We start from the raw sequence: 11189 nt of genomic DNA on the forward strand, positions 1-11189 counted from the left end.
TTTTTTTTTTTTTTTTTTTTTTTTTTTTTTTAATGGAAGCACAGTTTTCTCCATTTGGGAAACAAAGGCCAGAAAGTGGAAGAAAAAGAGAAAGAAGTAAGAGAAGAGGAAGAGACAATTCTAGGTGATATGGGCTCTCAGGTCCTATAATAAACTAGATGTCTTTCCTTAGGTATTACTTTCATCTCTCCCTGCCTAGTAACAGCATCTTTTATACCTAAAAGGCAAAAGCTAGTCTCCCAGAAGCCTAAGACTTCTGGGATTGTTTTCCCAGGCAGGCTAGATAGAGGAGAAAAGCTGCTGCCGAAACAGACAGGTAGATCAATGGAATAGAATTGAAGACCCAGAAATGAACCCACACACCTATCGTCACTTGATCTTTGACAAAGGAGCTAAAACCATCCAATGGGAAAAAAGACAGCATTTTCAACAAATGGTGCTGGCCCACTGGTGGTTATCATGTAGAAGAATGCGAATTGATCCATTCTTATCTCCTTGTACAAAGCTCAAGTCTAAGTGGATCAAAGACCTCCACATAAAACTAGAGACACTGAACTTATAGAGGAAAAAGTGGGGAAGAGCCTCGAATATATAGGCACAGGGGAAAATTCCTGAATAGAATACCAATGGCCTGTGCTGTAAGATCGAGAATCGACAAATGGGACCTCATAAAATTGCAAAGCTTCTGTAAGGCAAAAGACACCGTCAATAAGACAAAAAGGCAACCAACAGATTGGGAAAGGATCTTTACCTATCCTAAATCAGATAGGGGACTAATATCTAATATATTCAAAGAACTCAAGAAGCTGAACTCCAGAAATTCAAATAACCGCATTAAAAATGGGGTTCAGAGCTAAACAAAGAATTCTCAACTGAGGAATACCGAATGACTGAGAAGCACCTGAAAAAATGTTCAACATTCTTAATCATCAGGGAAATGCAAATCAAAACAACCCTGAAATTCCACCTCACACCAGTCATAATGGCTAAGATCAAAAATTCAGGTAACTGCAGATGCTGGTGAGGATGTGGTGAAAGAGGAACACTCCTCCATTGTTGGTGGGATTGCAAGCTTGTACAACCACTCTGGAAATCAGTCTGGTGGTTCCTCAGAAAATTGGACATAGAACTCAAAGACTTTCATTTTCAGTCTTAGAGATAATGATGTGAGTGAAGAACATTTACAGTCAAAATTTCAAGGTAACATAAAATGAACTGATACAGTATTTTCCCCAAGTCATGGAGAACAAAAATGAGCAGGAGACCAAGAACCATGCAAAAGGAGAACTACATCTAGACTCTGGACACCTTTGCCCCATCTGTCAATCCATTCAAGAGAAAAGCAATAGAGAAGTCAGAAAGCATTGAGGAGGATATCCCCAGTAGGAAACACCTAGAGAAGAGCAGGCTGGACCCTGGGTAGTCAGAAGTTGGAGGCTTTATTCTATATTTGATTTCTCTATTTCTGTATTTGAACATCTAGAAACGATGTTCAAAATCAACCAGAGCTAGGAGAAGCTGGACCCAGAGAGACTTGTTAAAAGGCTATTTGGGGAGTTCAGACAAAATATATAAAAGCAGAAAACAATGACTCTTTTCAGAAGGGAGCAACACATCTTAGTTGCCAGTTGAACAAAAAGAGACAAAGGTGACTCTGGAGTACAAAGGTTAAAAACAACATGGGGTGGTGTTATTAACTCAGAAAATAAACCCGGGAGACTTGTAGTCCTAGGGGACCTTCCAGATTGTCTCTCGCAGCTTCTTTCTGGCACTAGAAGGATAATAAAATTGTTTGGGGTAGGCATAAAGTTTTATGGAGTTTAAAAACTCTATCCATTGATTTAAGATAAAGAAAAGGAACTTTTTAAGGGTTCGGCATCTACAACATACCATATCTCTGTGGTACATCTATTGTAACCTAATTATAGCACAAATAATTACTGTGGCCTAGAAAAACATTCTGTGACCTGGAGTGAATTCTTTACACGAGGGAAACCTCAAATGGTTACCATTATAAGACATTATTAGAGGCATCCTTAAATCAAACAAACTAATAAAATGTTGTTTTCAATAACATGAGTTTCATTTTAACACAAGAAACTACAATGCAACTGCAAGCTAGACAGATGCCTGGGTACACATTCAGTCAATCAATCAGAGAACAAAAAAAAGGAAGTTCAAAGGCAAGTGCTGCTGCCATCCAAAGGGGCCTCCATTCTTGTTCATCATGAGTAGAACAAAATACAGCATATAAACGGGTTTATCTTCTCTAGCACTTGGAATGGTGCACTGAAGATTCGGTGAGTCAAGTCATCAGTAAATAGTTCGCAACCATGCATTCTGTCTTAGTCCAATTTCTGCTGCTATAACAACATACCAGAGACTGAGTTATTTATAAAGTTCAAATTTTTATTGGAGCTTGTGGTTCCAGAGGCAGAGGAATCCAGGGACACAACACAGCTTCTGGAAAGAGCATCCTAGCACTGCACAGGGGTGAGAGAGAAGAGGCATGTGCAGGCAAAGCACAAGGTGTACCCTTAATGTGACACAGCCGACTCTCAGAAAAACGAGCCCTGCAACAGCAGCGTTAGTCCAGCTTAATACTCCAGTTCATTTCCTGACAATGTAAAGCTAAGACTTCCTTGTGTGGCATAGCGTGCTACACACACAGCTGCTGCTATCTTTCAGTCAACCCAGAATCCTTCCTCTGTCTTTCTCTTCAGACAAATCATGCAGATCTTTTCTGCCTTCTCCCTTCAACCTTCAAATGACCAAAAAAGCATCACTAATTTCATTGTCAATAAAACTGTTCAAATGAATGAAATTACCAACAAGAATGGAAGTACTATCTTTGTAAATGAGGAAAGATATATTTTTTCTAAGTAAAAAATAAATAATAGGTAGGTTTCCTTTTACATCTGCATATTAATTTTTTAGTGAATTAATAGCTTAGAGTTATTTATAGGCTTTATGGCATTATATTTATGTAGTTCACCCACCATGTCCCTTCCCAAAGATCTTCAGCATAATTTTGATGATAAGTCAAATAGGTATTACCTCTTGGGGAGTATTGAGGGCATCAGATTCTTCTCTAACACAGACAGACAGCTAAATACTCCTAGATGCATATATATATATATATATATATATATATATATATATATCCACAAGCTTGTTTCTAATCAACTCAAGTTCTGCTAATATGAACCATAACATATATCTTAAAGGTTAAAATGAAATCAAGACTCCCCACTCCCTGGTCTTTAGGCTGCAGTGTGTCCATTAATCTCCCTTATGTAGATTCTTCACAAGAAAATGCCAGGGCCAGGAAGTGGGAGTGGGTGGGTTGGGGAGCAGGAGGGGGGGATAGGGGATTTTCAGAGGGGAAACTAGGAGAGGGGATAACATTTGAAATGTAAATAAAGAAAATATCTAATTAAAAAAACGTGGAAAAAAAAAGAAAAAAGAAAGGTGCTATAATGAGGAGAGATATTGGGCAGATTCCATTTGAAGTAATAAGTAACCATGACCACGTGGAAAGATGTTTACTATACAAATATAATAAAGAAGAGTGATCAAATCCCCCAAAAAAAAGAAAAAGAAAAGAAAAGCACATATACATCTACCAGGGATGTAGATGTGTATCCCACATTCAGCACAAATGTGTAATGAAGAACCCTTTAGGTCAGTCCTATGCCTCAAACATTAACCAGAAAGGGACACAATAGACATTGTTCTCGGCAACTCTTTTAGACTCAAAGTAATGATGGAAATGATGGGGCACAAGCTAACTCTGAGCTCTGAGCAGGAAATATAAATAAGCTATGAAAAAAGGATGCTGTGACATGTGCATAGAGGTGATCCTTGATGCCATATTCATTTGTCAGGTTTCCCCAGTGCTATTCTCAAAAGGGTGGTTGTTAAGTGTTTCATATCAAATGGGTCAGACTCCTAAAACCTAATAAAGCATCTGCTCAGGCTCCAGACCAGACTGAGAAGCCAAGATTCTTATATAGAGTCTACATTTCCCAGACAGAATGGGCTCAGGCTTGTCATCCTGACTCTCTAGAAGAAACCACCATCCTTGTTCTGTTTTCTGATTTCAAGAACTCAATGCAGCCAGCTGCCTCCAAACTGGCATGCTCTCCATCATCCCATTTCTATACATTTCTTTAAGGGATTACCGCACTCAACTCACTGAAAGGAAAGGCAAAAACAAAGGTCAGGTCTCACCCATCTTCTTACCCTGGATTCACCTAACGTTTCTGAAGTTCCAGTAGGTAGAACAAGAGCTGGAACTTTCCAGGAAGAAAGCTAAGGACAGAGGATGAACACTGTACTCTGGGGTCCTCTGTCTGAAGGTCCCTGAGATCCTTGAAGATTTTCTTCGACTACTTACCCTACCTCCTACTTGACGAGATTTTATAGTGGACTTGGAAGCATAGCTCTAGCTCCCACAATTTATCAAAGAACACACAAACACAGAAGCATGTGTACACACACGTACACTCACACATACCCACATACACTCGAAAAAGAGTTGAGAAACAAAGTAATAAGCTGTTTCTAAGGAAGGAAAGAGTCATCCAAAAGAAGCAGGCACTTGAGCAAGATGTTCTGAGGAGCTGTCCTGCTGAGCCTCATACACTGTATTAGCCTTAGTTTCAGACCACGTTACATAATAAGAACACACATATGCAGGATGCTTAGTTGAGAATTTGCACAAAATTTTGAAAATTAGCCAGAATACTTTAGATTTCATCATAAAAGATTCTCCCCTTGAACTAAGAAAGTATGGACAATAGCCTGGACACAGGACAGGATTAACGGAAAGAATTAAGAGGAAGATATTACTCTCCCACAAAGCAGGTACATTGACTTCACCCAGGTCATTCTCATGTCATTTCATTAGTTTGTTTATTTTATTTTATGTGTACTGGTGTTTTGCCTGCATGTATGTCTATGTACCACTTGTGTGCCCAGTGTTCACAAAGACCAAAAGAAGGCATCAGATCCCCCTGGAACTGGCCTTCCAGTTGTGAGCTACCATGTAAATGCTGGGAATCAAATATGGATCCCCTGGAAGAACAGCCAGTGCTCATAACTAATGAGCCATCTCACCAGACCCTCATTCTATTATTTTTAAAACAGAAATGCTCTCAACTTTTTCATCTATATTTCTTCTCCTATAAACAAACTATCACAAAAAGACAACATCCTCCACATGATTTTAAAATTAAAAAGCCACTTTGATGTTTTTCAATTATGTGGAAATAACAAGATAAATCAGACACCATGGCTTGTATTAAATTGAGCCAGTCAGACACACGAGAAAGCCACAAAGGCACAGCCCCCATGCTTTGGACTGTTCAAGTCTCATTATGAGCATAAACTCATAATTCCCAGTCTAATAGCAGCCCTGATGGGGAGTAATGAATGTCAAACCAAAAGCAATACCACATTTTCAGTAACAGGTATCACATTCGTGTTTGCAGGATTAAGAAATGGTTTTGATTAAACCAATCAAACATAAACATAGCAACAGAAAAAGGTGGAAGGCAAGACTCATGGTATGAAAATAGTCTAACATTAGTGAAATAATCTCCATCCTCAACCCCCAGCACTGCACTGACTCGGTGAGAACCAAAGCCAGAGATGGAGCCATGGAGATGAAGTAACTGCTTCTGACAGTCCATTGAAACAAGAACCGTGCTTCCTGCAGAGGCTTTTCTCTACTTCAAATCGTTTCAGGGACCTCTGATTAATCTCCTAAATTGATCTTTACTAATCCTGAAATAGTGAATGAGAAGCCCTCAAGAAGATATTATAGAAGAGCAAAAACAAATTCATTTTGACAATGATCTGCTTCATAAGCCAAGTCGGCTTTCTCAAAAATAGGAGTCAAAGTCCTGAAAACGCATCTGTCTCCCCAGAAGGAAAGCTTAGCATTCTTCTCTTGTTGAAAAAAAGAGGCAGCCTGGCAGGTCTCACTGTTTAAAAAGAATGAATGTTGAGTCTCTGATAAATGTACTTTATATTAAATTTTTTTTCAGAAAAATATTTAGCATAGGAATTAATTTTATAACTGAAGTGTTACGTTGAAAGAGACCCAGCTAATCAGAGAAGAGCTGACTATTAGGAAGATCTGTGCGATGCTTTGATCCATGTATGCATTGTGCAGTGCCTAGCACAATTCAGCTAACTCTATAAATTTATCAGCTCACACATTTAGGATTTGGGGGTGGCAACAGGATTATTTCCATCCAGTCCCTTCCTTACCACCAACCACCAGGTCTTCCTCAGCAAACAGGAGCACCTCATTATTCAATTACTAGTTACCCCACCATAAACAAATACACAGCTTCAAAATATTGTGGTGTTTGGCTCCAATTATTTTTTCATGCGTTTTTACTTGGCAGAAACCTGTGAAAAGCAGATGGAGAAAGAAGGCTGGTTAAAAACAAAAAACAACACACTTACAGTCTTTATAAAAATCTGAACAGTTTTGCATGCAAATATTTAGTCTGTTTTAGTAGATACAATGAATATTCAATAAGCATAGCCAAGAAAAAAACAAATCAGATACAGACAAACACCAAGCGATATCTGTTCCCAAACAAGCTGTTCTCTGAAGATGTAAAACTTCCCCAGCCTCCGAGAGACAGGGCTCTGGAAAATGAAACTCATCAAGTGTTTTCAGGGTGCACTCACTCATACATTTCTCCTTAGTGGAAAGATGAAGACAAGATTTTTACAGCTTATAGAATTTCAAACTCTACCTAGAAAAGACAATATATGTCTACTAAATCTGATAGCTTTTTCTAATGGGATGATATTTTCAAAGACACTTTTATATACTAAGATCTTCCCATCAATTTTTGACAATGATGAACCCACCCCATGGTTCATCACAGCACTCAAAATTCAGGGTATACAAGAAAAAAATTAATCCAGAAGTTACCTCATTTTCAGAACTATGATTATTAGTTTAATGAAGCAGAAACACTTCCATTCAAGGAAAAGAAAAAATTCTACATAATATAAAATTATATTTTTAGAATTATGTTACTTTAACATGCTAAACAAGGTAAAAATAATAAATAACAAAACAAACTCATTTCAACATCCTCCCAAACTTCTTGCTAATTGCATGTGACACATCTTTAACTGTAAAGTTTACTACAAACACCTTGATTTATAAAGAGCACTGAATATATCAGGAAACTTCAGATTACCTTATAGTAGGTATAACAGATAAATATTCAATTTTGCCAACAAAACATTTAAAATGTGTAGCCTGTGTGCATATACACATATGTATTTACTCATACATAATCAATAATACTGGAAAGTATGAGGTTTTAACTTACTTACAAGCTAGAGGTGAATCGACGGTAGTTCTGAGGATTCCGGAAGAAGGCATGAAGTCCAGAGGTCTGAGAAAATGGATGTCATTACTCACAGTGCAGCCAGTTTGAGCTTTGCATTTACGTTTGTCCTCTTGCCTCCAGGTCCATGGGGGTAATCTCAAGTAGCCAAGGTGGCAGCACGCACACAGTGCATTTGCCCTATCACCAAAGAACATTAAGGAAACCCAATCTTTCAAAATAAGCAGCAAATTAAACTCAACCTTTGCCCCCAAAAGAAATATTGCCATTATCATAGCAGATAATAAACTACCATTTTGTTCTGTCTTCAAGGCTGCCCAGTCTACAAACATCATTCAAAAGACTATTTGCAGTAAAAAAACAAAGTCAATGATTTTGACAACAAGCATGCAGAAGACAAGCAAGCAACAGAGAAATCTCTTGACATATGTTGTTGTATGTAACCTATTGTTTGTACTAAGTGCCATTTTGCTTTAAAACCCTCTCTTTAAATGTTTTAATCTAATAGGACTTCAATGTCATATCTTTCTATTGTGCAAACATGCTTACTCCCCCAGGATCTGCTGTTAATAATTCTGAGAACCCTTGGGACCTAGTCAATGCGAAGGCTGAGCCTATTTGTTCTCATATCTTCCATGGACCATGTAAAAGAAAAAGGTAAAGTCATATTCTTTCTTAGAAGGCAAGTGTTCTAGATTACATTGAATGTTAGTTTTCTGTTGTTGCCTTAACAAATGACTTGAAAAAAATAAAAGTTTAAACCAATATGCACTGACCATATCATAGTCTCGGTAAGTCAAAAATCTGGGGACCAAATAGCTCAATTGGATTTTCTTGATCTCACAAACTCAAAATTAAAGCAAAGGGGTTTCATTTCCTACTGAATGTTCTGGGAAAGGATTATCTTCCAAGCTCCTTCATGGAAGTCACAGAAAAGTGCCCTCTCACAGTCTATATGGCCCTTCTGTCTTTAGCAATATTATATTGGATGTTATATTGAATCTCTCTTACTCATCAAATCTCTAATTTCTGTTCCTGTATCCTCTCATTTTAAATGTTCATGAAATTATATTGGATCCACTCAAAGGAAGTAGGTTAGCATGTCCATTTTAGTGCCAGTTGGTTGACAGGTTAAGTTGATTATGTTTGCAAAGGCCACATTGAGATTGTCCTGTAAGAAAACATACTCCTAGTCTTGGGATCTCTTAGTTTTGCATTATGTGCAGGATCATCTCGTGAGTCATAAATCTGTCTACACACTCTGCTGCACAAAGTGTGGTTATTGGGCCAGCAAGACTGGCATCATCTGTGAATGTATTTATTAGACATGCAGACTCCTACTCCATAAACAGTGACTCCAAACAGGTTTTAACAAGATCCTTGATGATCCAAACACTCCTGGAAACCTGAGAATCACAGATCATCTGAATCATACAGCACAACACTATATTTGAAACGGTCAAAATTTATATACCCAAAAACCTCCTGCCATTTCTCTTAGCTAACAGCACATATGCCAGTCTGTACTTGAGAGACTCAAGAGCTGGAATTACAGAGCTATTGGTTACCACCAAGGTGTGTGTGCCATTACTATATACTTAGGGTTCCTGTGCTATGTTGATCTTTGTTGTAGTTCATCAACATCAAAGTCATATACATATACATACAAACACACATATGTATATGTGTGTATATATGTGTATATATGAGTGTGTGTGTGTGTGTGTGTGTGTGTGTGTGTGTGTGTGAATTCAATCAACAGAGGCCATGAACTTGAGAGAGAGCAAGAGGGTGCAAAGGAGAAAAGGAAAGGGGAAAGTAAGTAATGTAATTACATTTTAGTTTTAATCATTAAAATAAAAAATATAATATATAATAAAAATATAAAATACAAAATTTTAGCTAATAATATTACAGTGCCACAAACTTTAAAATACAGAGAGCTAGAAACAACAAATAATGCCATTAATTTATGTATACCTAAATTTTATGTCACTTCACAATTATATCTAATATATATTACATATTGTATATAATATCCACATACAAACTATGTAGATTAAATAAGAAAGCATACTGTGATCCCCATTATATGTATTAGAAAATGTAGATATAAATATATTAAGTTACTTTCTTTTGTTGAGACAATACATAAGAGAGGAAGCAGAAGGTCATGACTCAAAGATTCCTGCCATGCAATTTACAGTGAGATCTGTGGTTTAGAAAAAAAATCTAATTCATAAATTAAGATTTTTTAAACAATAAATTTAATAAATAAAATAGACAGGGCATGTTTTTCAAACTTTATTCTATAGTACACGAGGGAGGGAAAGATATATTTATGGAACAAATAAGGTAGTTAACCTTCCACATATCCTGAATGTTAAAGAAATGTATACAGTTCTCTGCATAATAAGAAGTACTCTCCAGAGGAAATGTAACTTTAAAATGTTCTGGAGCTTAAAATATATTATGGTTAAAGAAAAATTATTAGTCTGAAATGTTTCTTCTGTGACACATATAAAATTACACTGTTGATGTAAACAGAATCTGTAGAGAGATTTTTTTTACCAGAAAGTCAGGGAAATAGCATTAACCTTTTAGCAAAAAGAGGTTAGTATAGACAAATGAAGCAAACATTGAGCCTTTGTATCAGGAATACTGGCTTTCTATATCTTCTGAGGTGAATGTGATTCATTAACCATTAAATCCCATTAGATGCTTGGGGAACAAGCACTGTACAGAGAAATTTCAAGGTGCCTTCTAAGCAGTTCAAAATGTATATCACACGGTTCCTGAGCTTTAACTCAGAGATTACCTTTGGGGATGAGGGTAAGGTAAATATTTCTAATGATCTGCTAAGAGAGAGAAAGAGATCAAGAAAATGATTCATCAAATGAACCACCCACTGCTAAGTCTTACCATAGAATGTTCTACAGTGGGTCAACTCTCATTCATATCTTGGTGCTTTACTCGGGAAACAGTAACCTTGCCATTTTTCTAACCATCATTTTTTACATTTTTTACTTATTCACTTTACATCCCACTCACTGCCCCCTCCCAGTCATCCACTCCCACAATCCTTCCCTCGTTTTCCCCTCCCCTTCTCCTCTGAGTGGATAGGATCCTCTCTAGGTATTCCCTCATCCTGGTACTTCAAGTCTCTGCAGTCCTAGATGCTTCCTCTCCTACTGAGGCCAAACAAGGCAGCCCAGCTAGAAAAACATATCCCCTTATAGGCAACAGCTTTTGGGACAGCCCCCACTCTAGTGTTCCTTTCTCTATGCATCTTAACAACTCTGATTAACTCAGATACGTGAATTTCCATTAATGGACAACACTTCTACTAATCATTTACTCCCATGTCTCCAAATATAAGGTAAAAAAATTATAGTAACTTAAACAATAAGGATGCCTACTATTTGCTGTTGGCTTGAGCATTTCATGTAAAACGTTATTTTGTCATGACAGTAAAAGAGCCATTGAACAAAAGTTTAGGAATCTAAACTACTCATATTATCAGTCATGGATCTTCTTCTCAGAGAACATCAAGTTGGGTGCCATTTATACTGAAAACCATGTTTATACAAGCTGAGAATGCTAGACAAATGAGGAGATCTAAAAAAAGACCATGGCAAGTTTGGGTTTACACCAAAAGAAAAATAATTAATGTTATTGTATTTTAATAGGGACTTGAAAGACTAAGAAAGAAAGAAAGAAAGAAAGAAAGAAAGAAAGAAAGAAAGAAAGAAAGAAAGAAAGAAAGAGGGAAGGGAAGAGAAGAGAAGGGAAGGGAAGGGA

General features: G+C 37.2%; 1 long non-coding RNA gene across 1 annotated transcript in view; it reads right to left on the reverse strand.

Moving 5' to 3' along the window:
- LOC115032762 overlaps positions 1–7557 on the reverse strand; it is a 14107-nt gene extending 6550 nt beyond the window's left edge. Inside the window, exons 1-2 of the long non-coding RNA XR_003838364.1 lie at positions 7375–7557; positions 6280–6423 (exon numbers count right to left, since the gene is read on the reverse strand). This is a non-coding gene — a long non-coding RNA (uncharacterized LOC115032762). The remainder of the gene's footprint in view (positions 1–6279; positions 6424–7374) is intronic.
- Between the last annotated feature and the right edge of the window lie 3632 nt (positions 7558–11189).

Source organism: Mus caroli, chromosome 12 (genome assembly GCF_900094665.2).
Source record: "Mus caroli chromosome 12, CAROLI_EIJ_v1.1, whole genome shotgun sequence".
NCBI lineage: Eukaryota > Metazoa > Chordata > Mammalia > Rodentia > Muridae > Mus > Mus caroli.